This window comes from Pristiophorus japonicus, chromosome 9 (genome assembly GCF_044704955.1).
Source record: "Pristiophorus japonicus isolate sPriJap1 chromosome 9, sPriJap1.hap1, whole genome shotgun sequence".
Classification (NCBI taxonomy): domain Eukaryota; kingdom Metazoa; phylum Chordata; class Chondrichthyes; family Pristiophoridae; genus Pristiophorus; species Pristiophorus japonicus.
The window spans coordinates 214,610,494-214,624,744 of NC_091985.1; the positions used below are offsets into that span (position 1 = coordinate 214,610,494).

The 14,251-nt window shown below is 49.3% G+C and overlaps 2 protein-coding genes and 1 pseudogene across 4 annotated transcripts in view; 2 read left to right on the forward strand and 1 right to left on the reverse strand.

Annotated features, from left to right (window-relative positions):
- The window catches only part of LOC139274116 (zinc finger protein 585A-like), a 120,737-nt pseudogene that overhangs the window by 97,498 nt on the left and 8,988 nt on the right, over window positions 1-14,251 (forward strand).
- The window catches only part of LOC139273646 (oocyte zinc finger protein XlCOF26-like), a 178,958-nt gene that overhangs the window by 74,566 nt on the left and 90,141 nt on the right, over window positions 1-14,251 (reverse strand). The window lies entirely within an intron of this gene.
- Window positions 12,158-14,251, forward strand: part of LOC139273639 (zinc finger protein 239-like) — a 332,544-nt gene continuing 330,450 nt past the window's right edge. Inside the window, exon 1 of the mRNA XM_070890643.1 lies at window positions 12,158-12,239. The gene's annotated coding sequence lies outside the window, so the exon portion shown is untranslated. The remainder of the gene's footprint in view (window positions 12,240-14,251) is intronic.

A 14,251-nucleotide genomic window follows, 5' to 3' on the forward strand; every position in this document is an offset into this window, starting at 1 on the left:
CGTATGGGGGAGTTTTCAGTTCCCGTTCTCTGCATTACGGTTCTCTGCTCACACATACACTCTTCCAGTTAACAGCGAATAACTGAACTACAGTTGTCACTCAACAATTGTATAAATACCGCCACCGGTTCTTTAAATATTCTTTAGTCTGTCTATGAAAACTAGAGAGTTGGCGGTGATGAATTAATATAGTAATCAAAGAGCCTAGTTTAATTCTGGTCTGGTTTGATATAATTTGAATGCTGCTTCTGTTCCCAGGCTGTATATTTCTCTGCTAAGCCAGCCAGTTCAGACCGCATTGCATCAGCGAGCGATGTACACACACAGGACCCGGATCCATTGCAGTGCTTCCCAGATCTGCCTGCCCCCATTCTCCGGCAACACCGAATGGGGAAATCTGTGCTCTGCCCCGGGGAATTTGGGGTCAGAGCGACGCAAAGCCGATGTCAGTTTCTGAAAATATTAAAGGGCTCATTAGTCAATAACTCCCATGTGAACGGAACTGGTATATGAACACACGATCAGTAATCAGTCCACCGCACTCTGCCCGTCCCTACAATGGGTTAATGAACACGAAGCTTTGGTCACAAGAGATCGTAGCTCTTTCCTTTGCTGATTTGGTGGCTCTGAAAAGAGCCGTTGTTGCACTTGGTGCTGAAGCTTCGAGTCGGGGCAGGGGAAGTCTAGGCGCGCTCCCCGCGGATGCGGCGGGCCAGCTGGATGTCTTTGGGCATGATGGTGACTCGCTTGGCGTGGATGGCGCACAGGTTGGTGTCCTCAAAGAGCCCCACCAGGTAAGCCTCGCTGGCCTCCTGCAGGGCCATTACGGCGGAGCTCTGGAAGCGCAGGTCGGTCTTGAAGTCCTGAGCGATCTCCCGCACCAGGCGCTGGAAGGGCAGTTTGCGGATCAGCAGCTCGGTGGATTTCTGGTAGCGGCGGATCTCCCTCAGAGCCACGGTGCCGGGTCGGTAGCGATGAGGCTTCTTCACTCCGCCCGTGGCCGGAGCGCTCTTCCGGGCCGCTTTAGTCGCCAGCTGTTTGCGAGGAGCTTTCCCTCCGGTGGATTTACGCGCTGTCTGTTTGGTCCTGGCCATTATCTAAACGGATCTCAACACAATCTAGGACACACGGACTGTTAATGCGGAGACTCCTCTGGGGCCTCCTTTTAAAGTGTGTGAGGATCCGCCCCGGGGCTGTGATTGGCTGCAGCCCGGCGCCAATCAAGTTTGAACCAAGCACCGAGAGTGAAAATGAAGGGCAGGGATTACTGGGCCCTGATTGGCTGAACTGAAACTGACAATTGGTCAATTTCAAAAAGCCCGCCAATTTCAGAATATCAACCAACAGAGATTAAAGAAACTCTAATTTCCCGCCAGCAATTTAAGAATCCGCTCTTTATAACGGCGATTGTGCCCCATTATAAGTCACCAATCCCACTCTCTGCAACATTCCGGTTTGAATTCTGTTCCATTCCCTGATCGGTCTGTACCAGGCGGGAATAAATCCCCGGTCACTGCTTCCTGTAAACACAAATTCCCGCATTGATCCCGCCAGAGTCCCGTTTAACCGAACCTCACAACATGACAGGAATTATCTGTGAGGGGAGACTGTAATGTTTGGGTAAAGGGGACGGTGTATCCCGCCCGGTGGTAATTGTGACTGTCAGCCGGAGTTTTTGATCTCTCATATTTACAATAGTTGTAAAATATTTAATAATTCCCATATTCCTACAGCGACTGCACTCCAAAAGTACTTCATTGGTCTTGAGACGTTCGGTGGTCGTGAAAGGCGCTATATAAATCCAAATATTTCTTTCCATGAATTAAACAGCCGAAACCATTTCCCAACCAAACTGTACGCGCTCCCATCCCCAGGTCGCTGCTCTCTCTGTGAGGCGGTGGGTGGCTCTTAGAAGAGCCTTTGTGTTGTGTTTGGGGGAAGGGTCGCGTTATTCAGCCGCCGAATCCATAGAGTGTGCGGCCCTGCCGTTTCAGAGCGTACACCACATCCATGGCAGTGACCGTCTTGCGCTTGGCGTGCTCAGTGTAGGTGACCGCATCCCTGATCACATTCTCCAGGAAAACTTTTAACACCCCGCGGGTCTCCTCGTAGATCAGGCCTGAGATCCGCTTGACACCGCCACGGCGAGCCAGGCGGCGGATGGCTGGTTTGGTGATGCCCTGGATGTTATCACGGAGCACTTTACGGTGCCGTTTGGCTCCGCCTTTACCCAGTCCTTTGCCTCCTTTACCTCGACCAGACATAATGATTCTTCACTTAAACAGCCGCTGAATAAGACGGAGCTGCTCCCGGCTCTTTTTTTTAGAGCCGGAGCCGACCTGACTGAGAACGCGCAGAGTGAGAGAGGCGGGAAGGGGAGGAGGCAGAGTTAAGATTGACAGACAGAGCAGAGAGCAGCCTCTGATCTTCCAGCTCCGCCTCCAGCTTTCTGCAGCCGCCAATTTCAATCCGTTTTCCGACAATAGAACCGAAACACAGCGCTCCGCACAAACTCTTACAGACTCGGAATTCATCTTCAAGGCTTCCAGGAATCAGAAGCTTTTAAATGTCCAGTTACAATTAACAATCACGAATATTCCCGCCTATATACAGACCCTTCCCTGTTAATCTCAGACCTTGTATCATCTCCCCACACTTCCTCTCACAGGTTCAGCAGTTTACAAACACCGTATTCCAGCTGATTTGGAGAATGTGGTGTTTGGGGTTTGAGTTGTGAGGCGGGGTATCTCCGCCAGTATCACCGTCTCACAGACTCTCCCCCTAAATCTGTGAAATAACAATGACCAGGAACTGAGACTGGAGCCGAACACATCCCCAGTTATAGTGAGGCCCCCCGGACATCCCATTCTCTGTGTGTTTTATTGCAGACACTGGGGGAGGGGTGGGTGCAGCCAATGTCAGCGGGTCAAAAGGGATCCTGGCTTCATGTTCAATGACTTCTGTCTGAAATCTGAGCCCGGCCCCGGGACAGGGAGCATTTGATTCGGGGATCAACTCTTTTCTGAGAGGCGTGGGTGGCTCTGAGAAGAGCCATTGGGTCCAGGTGTTTACAAGTTGCACTTTTTATTTACTTTTTGGATGCTGCTTTCTTGGGTTTTGCTGATTTGGCCTTGGCCCTCGGTTTTTCCACCTTTTTGGCCGCCTTCACCTTTGCGCCTGAGGCCTTCTTGGGGCCCTTGGGCTTCTGCGCCGCTGCCTTCTTCCCAGCCGCCGCTTTCGCTGTCTTTTTTACTGTTGGCGCCTTCTTGGTGCTCGTTTTCTTGGCGGGAGATTTCTTGGCTGCTGGTTTCTTGGTCAGAGATGTCTTGGCTGCTGGTTTCTTGGCTGGAGATTTCTTGACTGCTGGTTTCTTCACCTCGCTTTCCACTTTCCCCTGGTTTTCCTTCTTTGCGACTTTGAAGGAGCCCGAGGCGCCCGTGCCCTTGGTCTGCACCAGGAAGCCATTTGTCACATTCCTCTTGATACTGAACCTGATCTGGGACCTGCGCTTCTCCACATCCACGCCTTTGGCCGCCAGAGCCTTCTTTATCGCGGCCAGAGACATCCCCTTGCGATCGCTGCCATCGGCCACAACCTTGAGGATCTATTCGCCCAACGTGGGGCCGGCTGGCTTGGAGCGGGGAGCCGCCGCCTTCTTCTTACTGTGAGCCTTGGTTTGAGCGGCGGCGGCAGGAGGAGCCGTTTCGGCGGCTGCAGTGTCAGTCATGTCGGCGACTCTGGAAAATCTCTGACAGTCAGAGCTCGGTCAGAAATGAAACAGGAGGCGGCGGCAAAGAGCAACTTAAAGGCAGCGAGCGGACGGGGCGGAGACATCCTGCTGTCAGCTCACCGCCCCTCCAGCCTCTCTGTGTTTCTCTCTCCTCATTAACTGTCCGATTCCAATTCAACCCGGGCCCTCCAGATTCCCAGACTGGGCTCTTTCTGTCCCGAACACCGAGATGTTTGTTGTCGAGAAGGTTGCATCGGAATTGAAGGCAGCAATTTGGATTTAAACCGGTTTTATTGCTGCACTGATCGCGCTCTCTCACCCGATCGCGGACATTTTCTCTGTTTTTCGACTAAAATTTGAAATCACATCAAACTTGACGTTTAATTTCCACTTTAGACCTGAGCAGGGGAGCAGGGCGATCCTGTGACAGGGAAATCTTTGAATTTTACACAAGAGGGACTCTGGAATCCGGGGATGAGACGGACACACAAACACAGTGATATTAGTCTCACCGGCCCGCCCCTTTAACACACTCTCATCACACTCTGAAAGTGAGTTGTTAGGTGACTGAACAGTCCAATACGGGAATTACAGTCTCTGTCACAGGTGGGACAGTTAGTCTTTGACGGTAAGGGAGGGTGGGACTAGTTTGCCGCACGCTCTTTCCGCTGCCTGCGCTTATTTTCTGCACGCTCTCGGCGATGAGACTCGACCGCTCAGCGCCCTCCCGGATGCACTTCCTCAACTTAGGGCGGTCTTTGGCCAGGGACTCCCAGGTGTCGGTGGGGATGTTGCACTTGATCAGAGAGGTTTTGAGGGTGTCCTTGTAACGTTTCTTCTGCCCACCTTGGGTTTGCTTGCCGTGTAGGAGTTCTGAGTAGAGCGCTTGCTTTGGGAGTCTTGTGTCAGGCATGCGAACAATGTGGCCTCTGTCATGTATCTCACATTACTGTATATAACTGTATCTTACCATGCTACACATGACTGTAACTGGATATGACCTGTAACAATAAGCATACCTTACCACCAGGGGTGCACTTGCAGGAGACACTCCATACCTGTCCCACTGAGGTATATAAAGGGAGGTCTCAGGCATGTGCAGCACTGGAGAGCTGTGAATTAAAGGTGCAGGTCCTGAGTGATCTTGGCTTTAGCATGCGTCTCGTACAAGTCAGTACATTAGAGTCAGGACTTAACAGTGGCGATGAGTTACGGGATCACAGAATCCACAGAATGGCTACCAACAGCTCAGATGAGAAATACAATGCTGGAGACAATTGGGATGACTTTATAGAAAGGCTCCAGCAAAGCTTTGTGACCAAAGACTGGCTGGGCGACGATAAGGCAGACAAGAGAAGAGCCCATCTCTTGACCAGCTGTGGCTCGAAAACATATGCTTTAATGAAAAACCTGCTGGCACCCAAGAAACCAGCAAGCAAGTTGTTTGAGGAGTTGAGCACACTGGTGTGAGACCACCTGTAGCCAGCGAGCAGCCTACACATGGCCAGACACAGGTTCTACAACTACAGATGCTGTGTGGACCAAAACATACCCGACTTGATGGCGGAACTTCGGAGGCTGGCTAGTTCATGTGAGTTCCCTGATGAACTAAGGAGAGAAGTACTGAGAGACTTTTTTATTGAAGGAATAGGCCATGCAGGCATATTCCGAAAGCTTATAGAGACTAAGAACTTGACTCTAGAGGCAGCAACACTGGTCTCATAGACATTGTTGGCAGGCGAAGAAGAAACAAAGCTGATCTATACTTCGGGTAGTACAACCAACGAGGCATCGGAACAAGGGATTCACATTGTGAAACAAACCGCTACCCCCACACACAGACAAAGGCATGAGAGCAGGCCTTCACAGCAGACAGTGGTGCCAGAAGCCATCAAAATCAAGGGCCACTTGAACGGCCGATCACACCTCATCAACCCACAATGCAAGCAATCAACAACAGATTGAGAGAAGCTCAAGGGAGATCAGCCAGACGCAGCTCATCCTTCGGAAACAATGGAAACGGTCTGTGTTGGAGATGTGGGGGAAGGCACTCAACCAGGGTGTGTCGATTTCAGCATGCCGTTTTCAGAAACTGCAACTACACAGGGCATTGGCTCGCATGTCAGAAAAACAGCAGCTCAGCTGGTATACGAATCGGAAGGGTCGAAAAGCAGACCAGAAGATGGTTGGAACAGTGCACGGGACACCGAGGTACAGCGGGTTAACACGATCAATGTCCACTGTTCTTACACCAAGTTGCCTCCAATTACGATGAGGGTTCTACTCAACGGGATACCCGTCAACATGGAGCTGGACACAGGGACCAGTCAGTCCCTCATGAGCGTTCAACAATTTGAACAGCTGTGGCCGCACAAAAGCAACAGACCAAAACTCACAAAGATCGACACCAAACTAAGGACCTATTGTAAAGAAATCATCCCAGTCCTTTCCAGCGCCATGCACTCGGTCACACACAAAGGGATGGTGAACCGACTTTCCCAGTGGATTGTCCCCGGGGATCTCCCAGCCTTGTTAGGGAGAAGCTGGCTAGCAGAACTTAATTGGAAATGGGATGATGTTCACGCCATGTCGTCAGAGGAATGAACCTCCTGCTCAACAGTTCTAAGCCGTTTTGAACATCTCTTTCAGCCAGGTGTGGGCACCTTCAAAGGGGCTAAAGTTAGAATCTACATCACACAGAATGCCAGACTGGTCCATCACAAGGCTAGAACTGTACCTTATGTGATGAGGGAAAAGATTGAAAATGACCTGGACCAGCTTCTACGGGAAGGCATAATTTCTCCCATGGAATTCAGCGACTGGGCAAGCCCCATCATCCCCGTCATGAAGCCTGATGGATCCGTGTGAATCTGTGGGGATTACAAGTCTACCATAAACAAAGTCTCCGTACAGGACCAATACCCGCTTCCCAGAGCGGAGGACCTATTTGCCACGTTGGCTGGAGGAAAACTTTTCTCGAAACTTGCCCTCACATCTGCGTATATGACACAAGAACTGACCGAAGAGTCTAGGTTACTCACCACCATCAACACACATCGAGGCCTTTTTTGGGTACAATCGATGCCCATTCGGCATTAGGTCAGCAGCTGCTATATTCGAGCGCAACATGGAGAGTCTGCGCAAGTCCATCCCGGGGACGGTTGTGTTTCAAGATGACATACTCATCACGGGCAGGGACACCGACTCTCATCTCCGCAATCTTGAGGAAGTACTAAGTCGATTGGATCAGCTAGGCCTAAGAGTTAAGAAACCCAAGTGTCTGTTTCTCACACCTGAGGTTGAATTTTTGGGCAGAAGGATTGCCGCTGATGGAATCTGCCCAACCGAATCCAAAACCGAAGTGATTCACCTGGTACCCAGGCCCCGGAATATCTCAGAACTGCGCGCCTTTCTGGGCTACTCAATTACTTTGGGAACTTTATGCAGAACTTGAGCACACTGCTGGAGCCTCTCCATGTGCTACTCAGAAAGGGGTGCGATTGGTTTTGGGGGGACACCCAAGAACGTGCCTTCAATAAGGCACACAACCTTCTATGTTACAAGAGTGTTTTAGCTTTTTTTGACCCAGGTAAAAAGTTAGTCCTTACTTGTGATGCATCAGCGTATGGGGTCGGGTACATTTTTACAGCCCGTTGCTTATGCCTCCAGGTCACTTTCGTGGGCGGAGCGCGGGTATGGTATGGTTGAGAAGGAGGTGCTCGCGTGCATGTACGGTGTCAAAAAGATACATCAATACCTTTTCGGGGCCAAGTTTGCATTAGAAACCGACCACAAACTCTTCAAGTCCCTACTATTTGAGTACAAGGCAATCAACGGCAACGCCTCGGTGCGCATTCAGCGGTGGGCACTCATGCTGACGGCTTACGACTACACGATAAGGCACAGACCAGGCACAGACAACTGTGCCGACGCGCTTAGCAGGCTACCCCTGGCGACCATAGAAGGGTCCGACGAACAGGACTGTGAGATGGTCATGGCAATCAATGCCTTTGAATCCACAGGTTCGCCCATGATGGCTCGTCAAATCAGAGCCTAGACGACCAGCGACCCCACGTTATGTCTAGTTAAAAGATGCGTTTTAATTGGTGACTGGGCAGAGGCTCGCGATGCCTGCCCTGAGGAGGTCAAACCCTTCCATAGGCGCATGCATGAACTCTCACTACAGGCAGACTGCCTGATGTGGGGCAGCTGAGTAGTTATGCCCTCATGAGGCAGGGAGGCATTTGTCCAGGAGCTCCATCGTGAACACCCGGGGATCGTCCTTATGAAGGCCATAGCCAGATCTCATGTCTGGTGGCCTGGCATTGATGCAGACTTGGAGCTCTGCGTCCGTTGGTGTACCATTTGTGCCCAACTCTGTAATGCCCCCAAGGAGGCCCCCCTTAGCCCCTGGCCCACCAAACCGTGGTCACGGGTGCATGTGGACTATGCAGGCCCATTCATGGGCAAAATGTTCCTTGTAGTCATTGATGCATTTTCAAAATGGATCGAGTGCACCATTTTAAACTCGAGCACCAACTCCACCACTGTGGAGAGCCTTAGAACCATGTTTGCAATGCACGGCATTCCTGACATATTGGTCAGTGATAATGGTCCGTGCTTCACCAGTACAGAATTTCACAATTTTATAGTTGACCACGGTATAAATCACGTTAAGATGGCACCTTTCAAGCCAGCCTCCAATGGCTAGGTGAAGTGCGCAGTGCAGATCATTAAATAAGGCATGCTCAGAATCCAAGGTGCCATGCTGCAGAGCCACCTGTCGTGACTGCTGCTGGCATACAGATCTCGTCCGCATTCGTTGACTGGGGTTCCCCTCGTGCAACTATTGATGAAATGAACCTTAAAGACCAGGCTCTCGTTAGTCTTCCCAGACATGCATGAAATTGTTGAGGCTGAGCATCAAAAGCTAACTGAGTACCATGACCGAAATTCGAGGGGGAGGTGGAATGAGATAGGGGACAAAGTGTTTGTGCTAAACTATGGCCGGGGTCCCAAATGGCTTGCAGGGACAGTAACAGAAAAAGAGGGAAACAGGCTGCTGGTTGTACAAATGGACAATGGCCAAACCTGCCAGAGGCATGTTGACCAAGTAAAAAGTAGATTCACTGATAACACTGAAGAACCAGAGGCAGACTACAATGTGGAACTCACACCACACCTAGTGGACAGACAGGTGGAACAACCTGAGGAAAAGGCAGTCTGAACAGACAGCCCAGGTGAGATACCAGCAATCACGCCGAATGAAACAGACAGCCCAGGCGAGATACCAGCAATCACACCTAACGAACACAGGCACCAAGGCAAACAACTGAACCACAACTAAGACGCTCCACGCGAGAGTGCAGACCACCTGAGAGACTGAATCTATAAAGGCAATAAGACCTTGGGGGAGGGTGATGTCATGTATCTCACATTACTGTATATAACTGTATCTTACCATGCTATTCATGACTGTAACTGGATATGACCTGTAACAATAAGCATACCTTACCACTAGGGGTGCACTTGAAGGAGACACTCCATACCTGTCCCACTGAGGTATATAAAGGGAGGTCTCAGGCAAGTGCAGCACTGGAGAGCTGTGAATTAAAGGTGCAGGTTATTGAGTGACCTTGACTTCAGCATATGTCTTGTGCAAGTCAGTACATTAGAGTCAGGACTTAACAGCCTGCCCAGCGGAGCTGGTCGAGTGTGGTCATTGTTTCGATGCTGGGGATGTTGGCCTGATCGAGGACGCTAACACTGATGCATCTGTCCTCCCAGAGGATTTGCAGGATCTTGTGGAGACATTGGTGGCATTTCTCCAGCGATTTCCATCAAGATCAACGGTCCAGCACTGGACAATGTGGACCGCTTTCCATACCTTGGGAGCCTATTATCAGCAAGGGCAGACATTGACAACAAGATTCAACACCGCCTGCAGTGCGCCAGTGCAGCCTTCAGCCGCCTGAGGGAAAGAGTGTTCAAAGATCAGGCCCTCAAATCTGCCACCAAGCTCATGGTCTGCAGGACTGTAGTGATACCCGCCCTCCTGTGTGGCTCAGAGACGTGGACCATATACAGTAGACACACACTATCACTCACACAATGTTCACATCTGCACATTCATAACACAAACTGTCCCAGATTTACAGCTTCCAGCACAGGGTTTCCTCTCCGCTCGGCTTGTGCTGCCGATTCTCGGGGTTAGTTGTAGTTTCCCAGCTCAGTAAATGTTAAACACTCTGAGGCTTGCATTCCTTACAGTGTTTGGTTCCTGCCCCTGAATCTGGGGAACACTCACCACAGAGGCTGGCTAAACTCATATCTGCTTTAAGTTGTTATAGTGTTCGCATGCAGAAATATGTTTGATTTTTCTGAAAATATATATTATGTGCTCACTGCCCCACCAGCCTCTCTTTGTCTCTCTCTCCTCCTAAACTGAGAGACATTTAATAGTAACTGGTGCCCTATCCATCCCATCCTTATCACCCAGAGATTGCTATCTGAGAGAACGACAGATATAGACACTCTAAATACGCGAACTGTGTCTCCATATTACGCTCAATACTTGTATCACGCATTCATGTACCGTATCAGCGAAAGATAAAGAGAGACAGGCACAGTATCAGTCTTACACTTTGTATTGGTATCCCCGTCTTACACTCAGTAACAGTGCCACACTGTCATGTATAGCACCAGGGAGAGAATAGAGACAGTATCAGGGTTGTACTTCCAATAGTGTTCCCACATCACGCTAAATAACAGTATACCGCCTTTCCAAACAGTACAAGAGAAAGGGGGATAGCAACACAGAGAGAGATGGGGAGAGGGGGGAGTGGGGAGAGCGGGGGGTGGGGCAGAGGACTGAGTGAGAGACAGGGGAGCGCGAGGCAGGGCGGTGAGACACAGAAACATGCACAGTATCAGTTCCAGACTGACCTGTGAGCTCCGGTTTTATCCTGAAAGATCCAACTGGAGAGACAGAAGATGCAGTCCCCTCTCTCACTGATATTGTACCACAGACAGACACATTATTAATCCACACTGCGGGACAGTGTCAGAGAGTGAGAGAAACAAGGACCCACATTTAACCCTCGCTTGCCTGTTGTACTCTCTGTAATCTTGCAGCTTAGGGCCGTTCGTTATTACTCTCAGTGACCGAGTGTTTCACTCTGATTAAATTAAACTGGGACAGTTTCTGTCAGATATTAACTCCTGCATAGTCCCAGCAAACACTCCTACTCCGCCGTCCCTCCGATGTTTCTGCAGGATTACTTTGTGAGGACGGGCTCACGAAGAGAAAAACACCCTGCACGGAATGATCCCAAATTGAGCATCTCAAAGGGGCAAGGCCCCCAGCTTTAAACATTCTCTGTCCTTGCCCCCCAGGCCCAGTTCCTTTGCTCAGATTCTGATAAAAGTAAATCGGGAAAAGTTCACTTTGATTTTTAAAGGCTGAATTATTGCAGAGAGCTGCGCAAGCGCGGTTAAGCCCCGCCCCGTGTCGATTTCCAGTGAGCAGAAGAGCACATGCGCCCTCCCCTCCCCCAGCCCTGCCTGTGAGCGCCATTCACTCAGTGAGCGGAGAAAGATGGTTTAAACAGCCGGGAATGGAGACACCCCGGCCCCAGGGTAAGGCAGCGAGCAGCAGCCTCCTTACAGCAGCACCTCGCTTTGGGAGCGTGTCCGCAGATGGGCTCAGAGATCAGCACTGAGTCCGGGGGAAGTTCAGGCGGAGTCGGGGTCTGTGTGTAACAGGCGGAGTGGAGCAAGAACTGGTCTCAGTGCGTGGAGTGAGTGGGGGAAGGGAGAGGCCATTCTCGGGCGGTGTGTGGACAGCGTGTGTCCCGGGTAAGGGAGACAGAATGGGAAGGATCTGCTGTTTACAATCATTGCTGCTTTCTCCCTGTAAACCAGTAGTGAACGTTCCTGCTTTAGTTCCAGTCTCACCGTGTTTGTTGTCATTGGACAGTGAGCAGTGGAAGCAGAGCCGGACACTGAGGATTTATACAAGGAGCATCTATTACAGGCACCGGGTGAGAAATGTGAAAGACACGTTTTAAACAGCGGCTCTTTGTTTCTGGTTGAACGGTTAGTGCCCTGGGAGAGGGGAGTAGCAATCTGAGCTATGTAAAAGTCCGTGCCCCATCGGGTCGTCCCATTCCTGAAGCAGGGCAGGGGTTGGGTTGTGTCTGGATGTCAGTAAATTGCTGTAAATCTGCCCAACACACTTGGTGTGCAGAAGCTGAGTGCTGCAGTACTGCAGTGGAGTCAGACACTGACATTGTTTGTCTCGCTGGCTTCCCTTTGTGAATGTTCAGAACGAATATTAATTGAACAATTACATTCATCACTTTAGTATTTTCTACTTCTCCTGTTCTTGAATGATCAGAGATACCATTTCTTCCTACAGGTAAGGAATTGAAGGTACAGGAACAAATGTGAAGTTTCTGCCACCTGAGACATAAGGAACAGTGCAACTGGCTCCTTGTACACACAATAGGTACGGTATTACTCAGGACGAAACCAGGGAATTGGTGATGGGGTACATGGAGATGGCAGAAACTCTGACCAAATATTTTGTATCAGTCTTTATGGTAGAGGAGACTAAAAATATCCCACCAGTGGATAGTCAAGGGGTGATGGGGGGTGGGGGCCATATCACAATCACTAATCAGGTGGTAAATGCCCTAGACCTGATGGCTTGCATCCTAGGGTCTTGAGAGAAGTAGTGGCAGGGATAGTGTATTCATTGGTTGTAATTTACCAAAATTCCCTGGATTCTGGGGAGGTCCCAGCAGATTGGAAAACTGAAAATGTAACACCCCTTTTTGAAAAAGGAGGCAGACAAAAAGCAGGAAACTATAGACCAGTTAGCCTAACATCTGTGGTTGGGAAAATGTTGGAGTCCATTATTAAAGCAGTACCAGGCCATTTGGAAAAGCAGAATTCAGTCAGATAGAGTCAGCATGGATTTATGAAGGGGAAGTCATGTTTGAAACATTTGTTGGAGTTCTTTGAGGATGCAACGAACAGGGTGGATAAAGGGAAACCAGTGGATGTGGTGTATTTGGACTTCCAGAAGGCATTTGACAAGGTGCCACATAAAAGGTTACTGCACAAGATAAAAGTTCATGGGATTGGGGGAAATATATTAGCATGGATAGAGGATTGGCTAACTAACAGAAAAGTGAGAGTTGGGATAAGTGGTCATTCTCTGGTTGGCAACCCATAACTAGTGGGTTGCCGCAGGGATCAGTGCTGGGACCCCAACTATTTACAATCTATATTAACGACTTGGAAGAAGGGACTGGATATAACGTAGCCAAGTTTGATGATGATACAAAGATGGGAGGAAAAGCAATGCATGAGGAGGACATAGACAGGCTATGTGAGTGGGCAAAAATTGGGCAGATGGAGTATAATGTTGGAAAGTGTGAAGTTATGCACTTTAGCAAAAAAAAATCAAACAGCAAGTTATTATTTAAATGGGGAACAATTGCAAAGTGCTGCAGTACAGCGGGATCTGGTGCATGAAACACAAGGTTAGTATGTAGGTACAGCAAGTGATCAGGAAGGCCAATGGGATCTTGGCCTTTATTGCAAAGGGGATGGAGTATAAATGCAGGGAAGTTTTGCTACAGTTATACAGGGTAGTGGTGAGGCCATACCTGGAATACTGTGTACAATTTTGGTTTCCATATCTAAGAAAGGATATACTTGCTTTGGAGGCAGTTCAGAGAAGGTTCACTAGGTTGATTCCAGAGATGAGGGCGTTGACTTATGAGGATAGTTGAGTAGGTTTGCCTCTACTCATTGGAATTTAGGTGATCTTATCGAAACATCTCAGATTATGAGGGGGCAGAGAAGATGGTTCCACTGATAGGGGAGACTAGAACTAGGGGGCATAATCTTAGAATAAGGGGCCACCCATTTAAAACTGAGATGAGGAGAAATTTCTTCTCTGAGGGTTATAAATCTATGGAATTTGCTGCCTCAGAGAGCTGTGGAAGCTGGGTCATTGAATACATTTAAGACACAGATGGACAGTTACTTAACCGATAAGGAAATAAGGGGTTATGGGCACGGGCAGGGAAGTGGACCTGAGTCCATGATCGGATCAGCCATGATCGTATTAAATGGTGGAGCAGGCTCGAGGGGCCGCATGGCCTACTCCTGGTCCTATTTCTTATGTTCTTAATATCAATTCCACACTCATAGACAGCAAAAGTAGTCAGTCCCGCAATGATCCCAATTTCCAGATATACATTTTCAATCCAGCAATCAAACAGAAGTTGTTAACATTTCACCATAACTCAGTACTGTTCACAGGTAGATACATCAATCCCAGTCAAAATACACACCCATTATCAACTGGAAAGGCACAATGTTAATCTCACAATAGTGCAGCCATAGTGACAAATTAACTATCAGAGAGAATAGACAAATAGTATCTGAAAGGTATAGAATAAATCCACATCATAAGGTTCAGACTGAAAGATGTAGAATGTATCC